Source organism: Erinaceus europaeus, chromosome 19, assembly GCF_950295315.1.
Source record: "Erinaceus europaeus chromosome 19, mEriEur2.1, whole genome shotgun sequence".
Lineage (NCBI taxonomy): Eukaryota > Metazoa > Chordata > Mammalia > Eulipotyphla > Erinaceidae > Erinaceus > Erinaceus europaeus.
This window is the reverse complement of record NC_080180.1, coordinates 29,377,195-29,388,355: the sequence shown is the minus strand read 5'-3', so window position 1 is coordinate 29,388,355 and position 11,161 is coordinate 29,377,195.

Below are 11,161 nucleotides of genomic sequence, written 5' to 3'. Positions count from 1 at the left end.
AGATAAAGGAAAAAAGGGAAAGCAAGAATAGACAATTATGCAAATCTACTGCCCAGTGTAAATTCTAGGGGAAGCAATGGGAGAAAGGGAAGTAGAGAAGAGAGTCCACTACGAGTCAGATTTCTTCCCAAAAATAATTCACAAATGAGTATCAGTGAATTCAGAAAGCAGAAGAAGGAGGAAGGAAGAAAAGGAGACAAGAACAAGAAAAAAAAAGAGCAGCGAAAGCATAGAGTTTTTTTTTTTTTTTTTTTTTTTGAGTTAGCTAGGAGGAGGAAAAGATGGGGAGTGGATGGAAGATGTAGAATTAAACAAGTTCCTCTCACAATGGGTAGGACACCTAGTTACCTAGCAATGGAATAAACAATAACAGTTAATTTTGGTTAACCTAAAGAAGGAGGGAGGGGAAGGGACATGCATATATGAAATAATAATAATAAAATACAATATAGTATAAAACCCTAACAGTCAGTCTGCAGCTTGGCCGGCTCAGGATTCACTCAGGCAGCCTGAGCAAAGACAGCCAAATGTAAAAAAAAAAAAGCAAAACCTCCAGGTAGTCTTTCCCAGGCAGGGGTGAGGCTCTGATTGGTAAGATATTTGGTCACTCAAATAGAGCTCCAGCCACTTAGAAGAAAGAGAGAGAGAGAGAGAGAGAGAGAGAGAGAGAGAGAGAGAGAGACAAGGAAATCAAAAAGGAAAAGAATTGCAATAACATCCTTGATGAGCCAGGAATCTTGGTAAAGAAAAGAGCTCAGCAGGAAGCCAGCTAGTAATAGCTCTCCAGCCCCTGTGGTCTGATTATTGGGTGGGAGGAGGGTTGCACTTCAGAAATAATCAGAATATTCCCTTTCTTTTTTGTCCATTTTCTACCCCAAGATGGAGCCTCAGGACCCCTCCTTGGTGTCACACGTAGGACCCCTTATTAGAGCTCCTACCAGCAGCTGCCTACAAGTCATATTCTTGTCTCCACCTCCAGCACTGCTTCCATTCTCACACTCTTCCTTTGTAGAGGAAAGACTTCAGTGGCTTGTCAATTATTTTGTTGTTGAGAATGAAGATGTTTCCTGGTGGTTTATCTTTCTGGTGAATTTATGTTCTCATTCTTTACCAATCTATGACAAATTGATTGATTTGGGCCATAAATTACATCTGGACTAGACTTCATTCATTCACTCATAAATTAACAATAGAATAGGAATTGGCTCCACAGAATAAGTCAGAATAAGACTATCAACAGGGGAGGAGGGAAGGTTGGGAATAATTTCTGTCCATAAGAAATAACAATGTGTTCCTCCTTTTCTCATTTTATTTTTAAACTCGGATGAATAGAAGAATTATCACATCTCCTTTCATAAGAGAGGAAGCAAAATCTCTACTCATTGAGTCCTTTGTCAACATCTAAAACTTAGCTACATACTGCCAGCATCCTTGTTGGATCCTTTCCATAGAATTATCCTTAGTGGAAGTTCTACTTTCCATATCTCTGGAATGAGGGGTACTAAATTATTTAGTGAAATGTAATATTCCTCTTACAGTTATAATCCTTTCCCAGACTTATTAATTGAATAAAAAAGAGACATTTGCAACCCTACTTCACCACTCATGAATCTGGGTCCTTGTGTACTGTAGTGTGTGAACTTAACCAGGTGTACCATCTTGTGGCCCCCAAGAATTCATTATTAATCAAGATTTTTGGCTACTTTTTCCCAAGTCAAAATTTTCTTTCACAGAATTTTCAAAATCTGTTTAATATTTTTACTTATAAAAAGGAAACATTGACTAAACCATAGGATAAGAGGGGTACAACTCCACACAGTTCCAAACACCAAAACTCCATATTCTATCCCCTCCCCTGATAGCTTTCCTATTCTTTATCCCTCTGGAAGTATGGACACAGGGTCATTATGGGGTGCAGATGGTGGAAGGTCTGGCTTCTTTAATTGCTTTCCCACTGAACATGGATGTTGGCAGGTAGATCCATAATCCCAGCCTGTCTCTCTCTTTTCCCTAGTGGGGAGGGGCTCTGGGTAAGTGGGGCTCCACGACACATTGGTGAGGTCATCTGCCCAGGGAAGTCCAATTGGCATCAGAATAGCATCTGGAAACTGGTGGCTGAAAAAAAAAATATATATGTAAAGACAAACAAATTGTTAAATAATTATGAACCGAAAGGCTGGATTAATGCAAATGAAGAGTTGATTGTCTTTGTTTTGTAGATAGTTAGTAGGCCTATTTTAATTTTATTCCAATGGGCTTATGACTATACTAGTGGGCTTTTTGTTTGTTTGTTTTTGAGCCTGATATTTGATATGCAGGTAGACCCAAGTTATTGTCTGGAGAGATAATGTCATGGCTGGAAACAGGATCAGAAAGCTAGATCAGGGAAAAGAGTAGCTCTCAAATATGGGAAAAGTATATAAATATTGTTAACTGCAAATCCCATCGATTTGATCTGATATGGGCCCATATTCAGATTAGGAGCCTATGTGACCTCTGCATCCCTGTAGATCTGAGCTCACATTCTGTGGTCATGAATAGGAACATTCCAAGCTGCCCCAATTTCAGCATCCATCTTTCTCAGGTGGAAGATAGGGTATGTTGCCCAGCCTCCCTTCAGAGGATTGAACATTCTCTACCATTGTTAATCCATCTGAGGGCAAGGTCTTATGGGGGCCCATGGAGGGGTCTATTTTGCTGTTCCTGATAGATATGACCAGTAACAATAGAGAGTGGGATTTATGCAAGGTCTAGGCCCATCTTGTCTGTTTGGGAATCTCAGGACTCCCTGACTAGGGCCCTAGCTGATGGGGTGTCCTGATAGTCATAATTAAAGTGTGTCAGTCTCTTCTCCTTATTCAGCTCTTATAGTTCCTACTTTGAAAAGGTTAGCTTTGGAGTGACTGGGGGAAGTGTAATAGGAGTTAGGTGAGGAGGTTATCTAATTGTAACTAGACACTATTTCGTTAGGAACTTTATGATGTCTTTTTAGGTCTTTTGGCTTGCTTGCTGCTTATATTGGATCACTGTAGAATATTGTGCATTTTTGCTTTCAGGTATATATTTTGCCCTAAATTATGGATACATGTGAATATATGCCTCATCTCATGGGACCTGGTCTATCTCTATGTTTTTGAACTTTCTTAGGAAGAAAACCACCTGAAATGGAATTAGAGATTCCTATGAAAAGAAAACTGGGAATTGTGTGAAGTTGTACCCCTCTTATCCTATGGTTTTGTCAATGTTTCATTTTTATAAATAAAAATTAAAAAAAAGAAAAGAAACGTCTCACCTGAGTAATGAGGCTGAAGGCTGATATTCCTTGCCTGACTTCTCTAGACACAGTCTGAAGTGAAGATTGCTGAAGTGGTACTTGATGCATTGATTAGTTTGAGATTAGCAGATGAAATATCATTTGATATGAATTGAGAGAATCATGCAAGAAAGGGAGTCCCACCCTAGAGGTTCCAGCAATGGGGGGAATCTAGGAACAATAGAGGAAGTGGGATGTTCATGCTCTCTAAGGATTTAAGAGGGCAAAAGATAGTTATTGCTGTAATCAAATTATTTGTCAATTAGGTTAAATTTGAAAATCCCTCTGGTAGGATTTTTTGTATCATACACAACATCACTGTAATTTATTTGTATATAGCTCTGTCTTATAGAATAATGCTATCAGTTGCTTCTTTTCTCACTAGTCTAAGCTTTTTAAAGAGTCAACATTTAAGACCTGGACTATGATCTGAACATTAAAAAGTTTGTGATATTCAATCAATTTTTTCCTTTTCATATTAATTAGTGATTTATATGACTAAAAGTTAATAGGAGGGATTCGGGTGGTAGCGCAGCAGGTGCAAAGTGCAAGGACCAGCAGAAGGATACTGGTTCAAGCTCCCAGGTCCCCACCTGCAGGGGAGTCCCTTCACAGGTGGTGAAGCAGGTCTGCAGGTGTCTATCTTTCTCTCCCCCCATGTATTCTCCAGCTTTCTTTCCATTTCTCTCTGTCCTAACAACTAGGACATCAATAACAACAACAATAACTAAAACAACAATAAACAGACAACAAGGACAACAAAACAGAAAATAAATAAAATTTTTAAAAAACTCTAAAAAAGTTAATAGGAGTGTACATAAATACAATTCCCACCACTAAAGGACTGTGTCACAATCCATCTTCCCCTCCCCCCCAATGTGAAGGTGAACATCTGCCCTCATCCCAGAGATTTTTACTTTGGTACCCTACTCCACACCCAGTCAAATTATACTTTGATTTTCCATTTATGTTCTTCTTTCTCAACCTCTGTTTTATTGGGTCATCCCATACTTGTCTTTGTCTTTCTGACTTTGTTCACTTAACAAAATCCCTTCTAGCTCAAACCAAGATGGGTCAGAAAAGGTGGGTTCATTGTTCTTAATAGCTGCACAATATTCCATTGTGAATATGTACCACAGCTTTCTCAGCCATTCATCTTTTGTTGGGCACCTGGGTTGCTTCCAGGTTTTAGCTTTTACAAATTGTGCTGCTATGAACATAGGTGTACAAATAGTGTTATGGAGCCCTTTGCCTATATTCCTAGGAGAGGAATTACTGGGTCATATGGAAGGTCCATGTCTAGCCTTGTGAGAGTTCTCCAGACTGCTTCCCACAGAGATTGGACCAATTTACATTCCCACCAGCAGTTCAGAAGGGTTTCTAAGTCCCCAAAGCCTCTCCAGCATTTGTTGCTGCTGTTCTTTTTGATGTATGCCATTCTCACAGGGATGAGGTGGTATCTCAAATGTTGTTTTTATTTGCATTTTTCTGAAAATTAGTGAACTGTTGCAATTTTTCATGTGTTTGTTAGCCTTTTGGATCTCTTCTGTAGTGAATTATCTGTTTATATCTTCTTACAAATTTTTGGATGGTGTCATTTGCTTTTGTGTTGCTAAGTTTGCTGATCTCTTTGTATATTTTGTTTATTAGTCTCTTGTCTGACGTATTTCGTGTAAAAATCTTCTCCCATTCTGTGAGGGGTCTTTTTGTTTGGGTTATGGTTTCTATGGTGTGCAGGAGCTTTTCAGTTTGATGTAGTCAGAATTGTTGTTTTTTGTTTTAGTCTTCCTTGTAGTTGGATTTGTGTCATATAAGATGTTTTTGGGGATTAAGTGGGAAAGTTTCCACCAATATTCCATACTTTCATTTAATTCTGTGTTTGACTTGTGTCATGTGATTCTTGCAAGCAGCATATTGTTGGGTTTTGTTTGATTATCCATCCTCCCACTCTGTACCTTTGCATGGGAGACTTTTAACCATTGACATTTATTGATATTATGGATTTAATGTATTGTAGTGACATTAGTTAACATTTTTTTATTTGATCTGATATTTGAGAAGTATTATGTGATGTGATTGTTTGTAGGAGATCTTTTAGAACCTCTTTCAGGGCTGGCTTGGTGATTGTTTATTCCTTTAACTGTTGCCTGTCTGAGAAGGTTTTGATCCCTCCATCTAGTCTGAATGAAAGTCTAGAGGATATATTATCCTTCATTGAAACCCTTTTTCATTGAAGACTCCATAGATGTCTTGCCATTCTCTTCTGTCTTTTAGAGTTTGAGTGGAGAAGTCTGCTGATATCCTTCTGGGTTTTCCCCTGTATGTGAATTTTATTTTTCTCTTGCAGTCACTAGTGTCCTTTTTTATCCTTATATCTTTTCATTGTAGCTATGATGTATCTTGGTGTCTTCACATCTGGGTTGATTCTGGTTGGCACTCTCTGGGCCTCTTGGATCTTGATGTCCTTTCTGTTGTTTAGGGCTGGAAAGTTTTCTTCTGTTATTTGCTCTAGTATATTTACTTCCCCTTCCTCTCTTTATTTCATTGGTATGCCACTTATATGAATGTTACTTCTAAGATCATCCCATATGTCTCCGTTGTTGTTTTCAGTGTCTCAAAATCTCTTTTTGTGCTCTTTTACCTCTTTCTTAGCTTTCTGTAGCTCATTCTCTGCCTGGATAATTCTTTTCTCTGTATATGTTAATCTGCTTTCCTGTCCCTCAGCTTCTTTCTTCAGTTCAGTTATAGCATTAGCTTGTTATGCTAATTGGCCTTTTAGATCAGCTATTTCAGCTTTCAATTTTCTGATTACCTTAAGGGAGCTAGTATTTTTCTTGAGGGTCTCATCTGTTGTTTCCCTAATTCTGATAGTTCTATCCTCCATAGTTGTCTTCATTTCTGTTATTATTAGGTTTACTATTGTTTGCATACTTTTCTTATCTTTGGTCTCTCCTGACTGATTTGAAGTTTCTTCTGGGCTCCTTTCCTGATTCATTGTGGTAGCAGTTTTATTTGTTCCTGATTTACATTTTTTATGTGGTTTGTATTCTATTCTGTTGTTCTTCAGTATTGTGTTTTAAGTATATGTCAAGCTAAACTAAAATCTTTTCATAAATGCAGTCACAAACCACTGACAGTCGGAAATCCTTCTCTCTCAGTCCCAGTTTGAAGGCTGCTTTTTCCTGGTGCTCACACCACATGTTTTCTCCAAGTCAAAATCTTGGCTCTGCCTGCCCATCACAGATTTTTTAGTATTTAGATGGGCTCTTATTGGGTGCATAGATGTGAATAATTGTTAAACATTATTGGTTTATTGATCCTCTGATTATTATGTAACCACCTTCCCTATCTTTTAATACTTTAAAGTCTTTTGCATCAGGAATAAAAATGGATTTCCTGTTTTTTTGTTTTTTGTGGGTTTTTTTTGTGGTTCATTAGACTGTATGATACTTTTCCATCCTTTCACTTTAAGTCTGTGTTTGTCTTGTGTCAGGTGTTATTCTTGCAAGCAGCATATTGTTAGGTTGCATTTTCTGATCCATCCTCCTACTCTGTGTTTTGATGGGTGAGTTTAAGCCATTGATGTTTATTGATATTATGAATTGAATGTATTGCAGTACCAGTGTTCAATATTTTTTATTTGATTTGATATGTGCCAATATTGTGGTAATATTATTGTGGTAATAATATTGTGGTAATATTATTGTTTACAGGAAGTCTCTTAGAACCTCTTTCAGGGTATGCTTGATGCTTAAACTTTTGCTTTCCTGAGAAAGTTTTGGTCCCTCTATCTAGTCTGAATGAAAGTCTACTAGGATATAGTATCCTTGGTTAAAGCCCCTTTTCATTGAGAGCTCGATAAATATCTTGCAATTCTCTTCTGGCTTTCAGAGTTTGAGTGGAGAAGTCTGCTGATAATCTTATGGGTTTCCCCTTATGTGACATTTTGTTTTTATCTTGCAGCCTTTAGGATCCTTTCTTTATCCTTACTTCTTTCCATTGTAACTATGATGTGTCTTGTTGTCTTCAGGTTTGGGTTGATACTGTATGGTACTCTCTGGGCCTCTTGAATCTAATGCCCTTTCTGTTGTTTTGGTTTGGGAAGTTTTCCTCTTTCATTTCCTCTAGGATGCGTTCTCTCTTTCTTCCTTGGGTAGGCCAATTATATGAATGTTACTTCTTTTGAGTTCACCCAATATGTCTCTGTTGTTGTTCTCAGTGTCTCTCATTCTATTTTTTAAGCTCTTTTACCTCCTTACTTTTCTCTAGCTCATCCTCTGTCTGGCTAATTCTGTTTTCTGGTGTTGAACTGGTTACAAAATGAACCATTAAAAATTGTGCAAAAGTTTAGAAAACTTGAATTGAGTGCTGACTTTACTTCCTGCTACTTATGTTACATTTCTACAACTCAGGCAACTTCATAGGATATGTGTTCCTTCCTTCATTTTTTTTTTGGTTTTTATTTGCAGATGTTTAAATATCAATTACCTAACTATGCTACACTGCTGTGGGAATGCAACCTAGTGTAGTCCATTGGGAAGACTGCTTGGAGAGTCCTTAGACAAATACAAGCATAATTATCTTATGTTTATCAAAGATACCACTCTTAGGCATTTATCCAAAGGACAGAGGAACACTAAATTAAAGGGACATATGCAGTTCTATGTTCATAGCTTCTTTATTCACAATAACCAAAGAGTGGGAGAAGCCTAAATTCCCACCAACAGAGATTGGCTAAAGTCATAGGCCCATTGGAATATACTTAAAATAGACTTCCTAGCATCTTCCAACATGAAGATCCAAATTTCACCTGCTAAATTCTTACCTTTAGTTTCCTGATTATTAAAAAAAAATGTTGAGCTTTACATTTTAATCATTTTCAGTCATCAAATTGAAGGTGCTATCATTATGCTAACCTGACTTCCCTGGGCAGACTATCTCATCAGTGAGTCTTGGAACCTCATCTCCCTAGAGCCCACTAGGGAAAGATATAAATGGACTGGGGGTATGGACTGACCTGTCAATAACCAAGTCCAGCAGAAAAGTAATTACACAAGCTAGACCTTCTACCATCTTCTCCCCATAAAGATCTTTGTTCCATACTCCCATAGGGATAAAAACTAAGGAGCCTTCCAATGGAGGGGATGGGCTACCAAACCCTGGTGGTGGGAATTGTATGGAATTGTAACCCTCTTCTCCAAAAATTTTGTCAAGCATATTAAAGTAACTAATAAAATGCAAAAAAAAATTGTTATAGGAATATATCTCATGGATATTTTAAAATAAAAGAAAAAGATGATTGTGTCCCTGTAACCAAGTATGCCACCACCTGGCCCCAGTATTGTCTTTTGGGACAAAATGGATAGAACTTATGAATGGAATTATGCTTAGCAAAATAATTAAAGAGAAGTTATACATATGAACTTGGAAAACAAACACACATGGTCACATGGAGGCAAGCAAAATGTTTCTTCTAATTTTTATTTATAAAATAGAAACACTAACAGGACCATAGGATAAGAGGGGTGGAATTCCACATAATTCTTACCACTAGAACTCTATATCCCATTCTCTTCCCTGATAGCTTTCATATTTTTTAACCCTCTTGGAGAATGGAACTAAGGTTTTTACGAGGTGCAGAAGGTGGAAGTTCTGGTTTCTATAATTGCTTCTCCACTGAACATGGGTATTGACAGGTCAACCCATACTCCCAGCCTCTCTCTTTTTCTTTCCCTAGTAGGGCAGAGATCTGGGGAAGCAGGATTCTGTTTTGATGAAGCATACCAGTCAGGCACAATGCTCAGCTGATGTCACACTTGGTGACAGTGATCTGCACAAATGCACAGTGAACTGTGAGTGGATCTGGTCTGTGCAAATGCACAAAGCATAGTGGATACACTGAACAGACTTAAAAGCACAGTGAGCCATAAGTCCATTCTTTTTGGCTACTACTTCTTCTGATCAGATGCATCTCAGCTGAGGCTGTTAAAAGTGCTCACCATGGCTACTTCTTCTGGGAATTGAACATGTGTGACTCAGCCAGCTGGTAAACTGTAAGACTCCTCTACAGCCATGAGCAACCTATAGCTCCATAGATAATTTTCTATCTCATGGGACTAAACTTTTGATAAATAACTCATGAACTTTTTGTATCTAGTGTATTCTCTGATGATAACTGCTTATTTTACAATACCTAAAATAGTTTCCAATACCTCTGTACTGCCCTAATAAAAACTTAATTTAAACCTACTCCAAGCTGCCCCTTAGCTGAATCCAAACAAAGTCACTTTTAATTATTAGTTACACATACAAACTTTCAAAATTAAGCAAAGAAGAACTAGAAAATATGAGCAACCCAATTACAACAAAAGAAAATGAGAGATATGAAGAGCCTTCCCAACAATAAAAATGTCCTGGACTAGATGGTTTTACAAATTTTACAAAACATTTAAGGAAGAGTTAAATCCCCTACTTTTAAAACTTCTCCAAAAGATTGAAGACAGAGAAATACTTATTTCTAGCTTTTATGAAGTCAACATCACCCTGATACCAAAAGCATACAGGGACACAACCAAAAAAGAACACCTGAAACTAATATCTCTAATGAACATAGATGATAAAATATTGAACAAAATTCTAGCCAACCTGATAAATTCTAAAGTGAAGCATGCTGAGTTGGTACTAATTGCATTGAATAGCTTAGGATCAATTGAGAGAAGGATGGAAGAAAGTGAACCCCAAGCTAGAGGTTCCAGGGCAGGGGGAAATATGAGCTTGTAAATAAATGAAGTGAGAGGTTTCTGCTGTCTTAGTGTTTAAAGAGCAATTCATAGCTTATTGCTATAATCAGGTTATTTGGCAACTGGGTTAACTTTGAAAACCCATTGTTAGTATTTGCTGTATCATACATGAACTCATCATAAATTTTGTCCTTTGATTAGATATAGAACTAGAGCTAGAGCTAGCACTAGAGATATATATATCAAAGACTCAGCTTATGCTCAATTCATTAAAAATTTGAGACATTCAATTAAATTTTCCCCTCTCATATTAATCAAATAGTGATTTATATAACTACAGGTTAATAGTGTACATAAACACCATTCCCTTCACCAAAAGACTGTGTCCCATCCCATCCTCCCCCAACACCCTCACCCCACAGTGAAGCTCAATATCCACCCTAACCCTCCACCCAAAGAATTTACTTTGGTGACCTACTCCAAACTCAGTCAATTCCTGCTTTGAGTTTCCCTTTCTTTTCTTCTTTCTTAACTTTTGTTTATGAGTGGGATAATCCCATACTAATCTTTATCTTTCTGATTTAGTTCACATAATTCCTCTAGCTCCATCCAAGATGGGCCAGAGAAGGTGTGTTTGTTGTTCTTAATAGCTGTATAGTATTCCATTGTGTATATATACCACAGCTTTGTCAGCCATTAATTTCTTCTTGGGCACATGGGTTGCTTCCAAGTTGTAGCTACTACAAATTGTGCTGCAATGAATATAGCTTGACAGATATATTTTTTGGCTGGGTGTTGTGGAATCCTTGGGGTATATCCCTAGGAGAGGAATTACTGGGTCATGTGGAGGGTCCATGAATACCCTGGTGAGAGTTCTCCAGACTGACTGCTTTCCACAGAGGTTGGACCAACTTACATTTCCACCAGCAGTGCAGAAGAGTTCCTTTGTTGCCACAGTCTCTATAGCATTTGTTTCTTCTGTCAGTTTTAATGTATGGAGTTCCAGCAGGTGTAATGTAGTATCATAATATTGTCTTTATTTGAATTTCTCTGACAATCAGTGACTTGGAGCAATATTTCATGTTTTAGAATTTTAGATCTCTTCTGA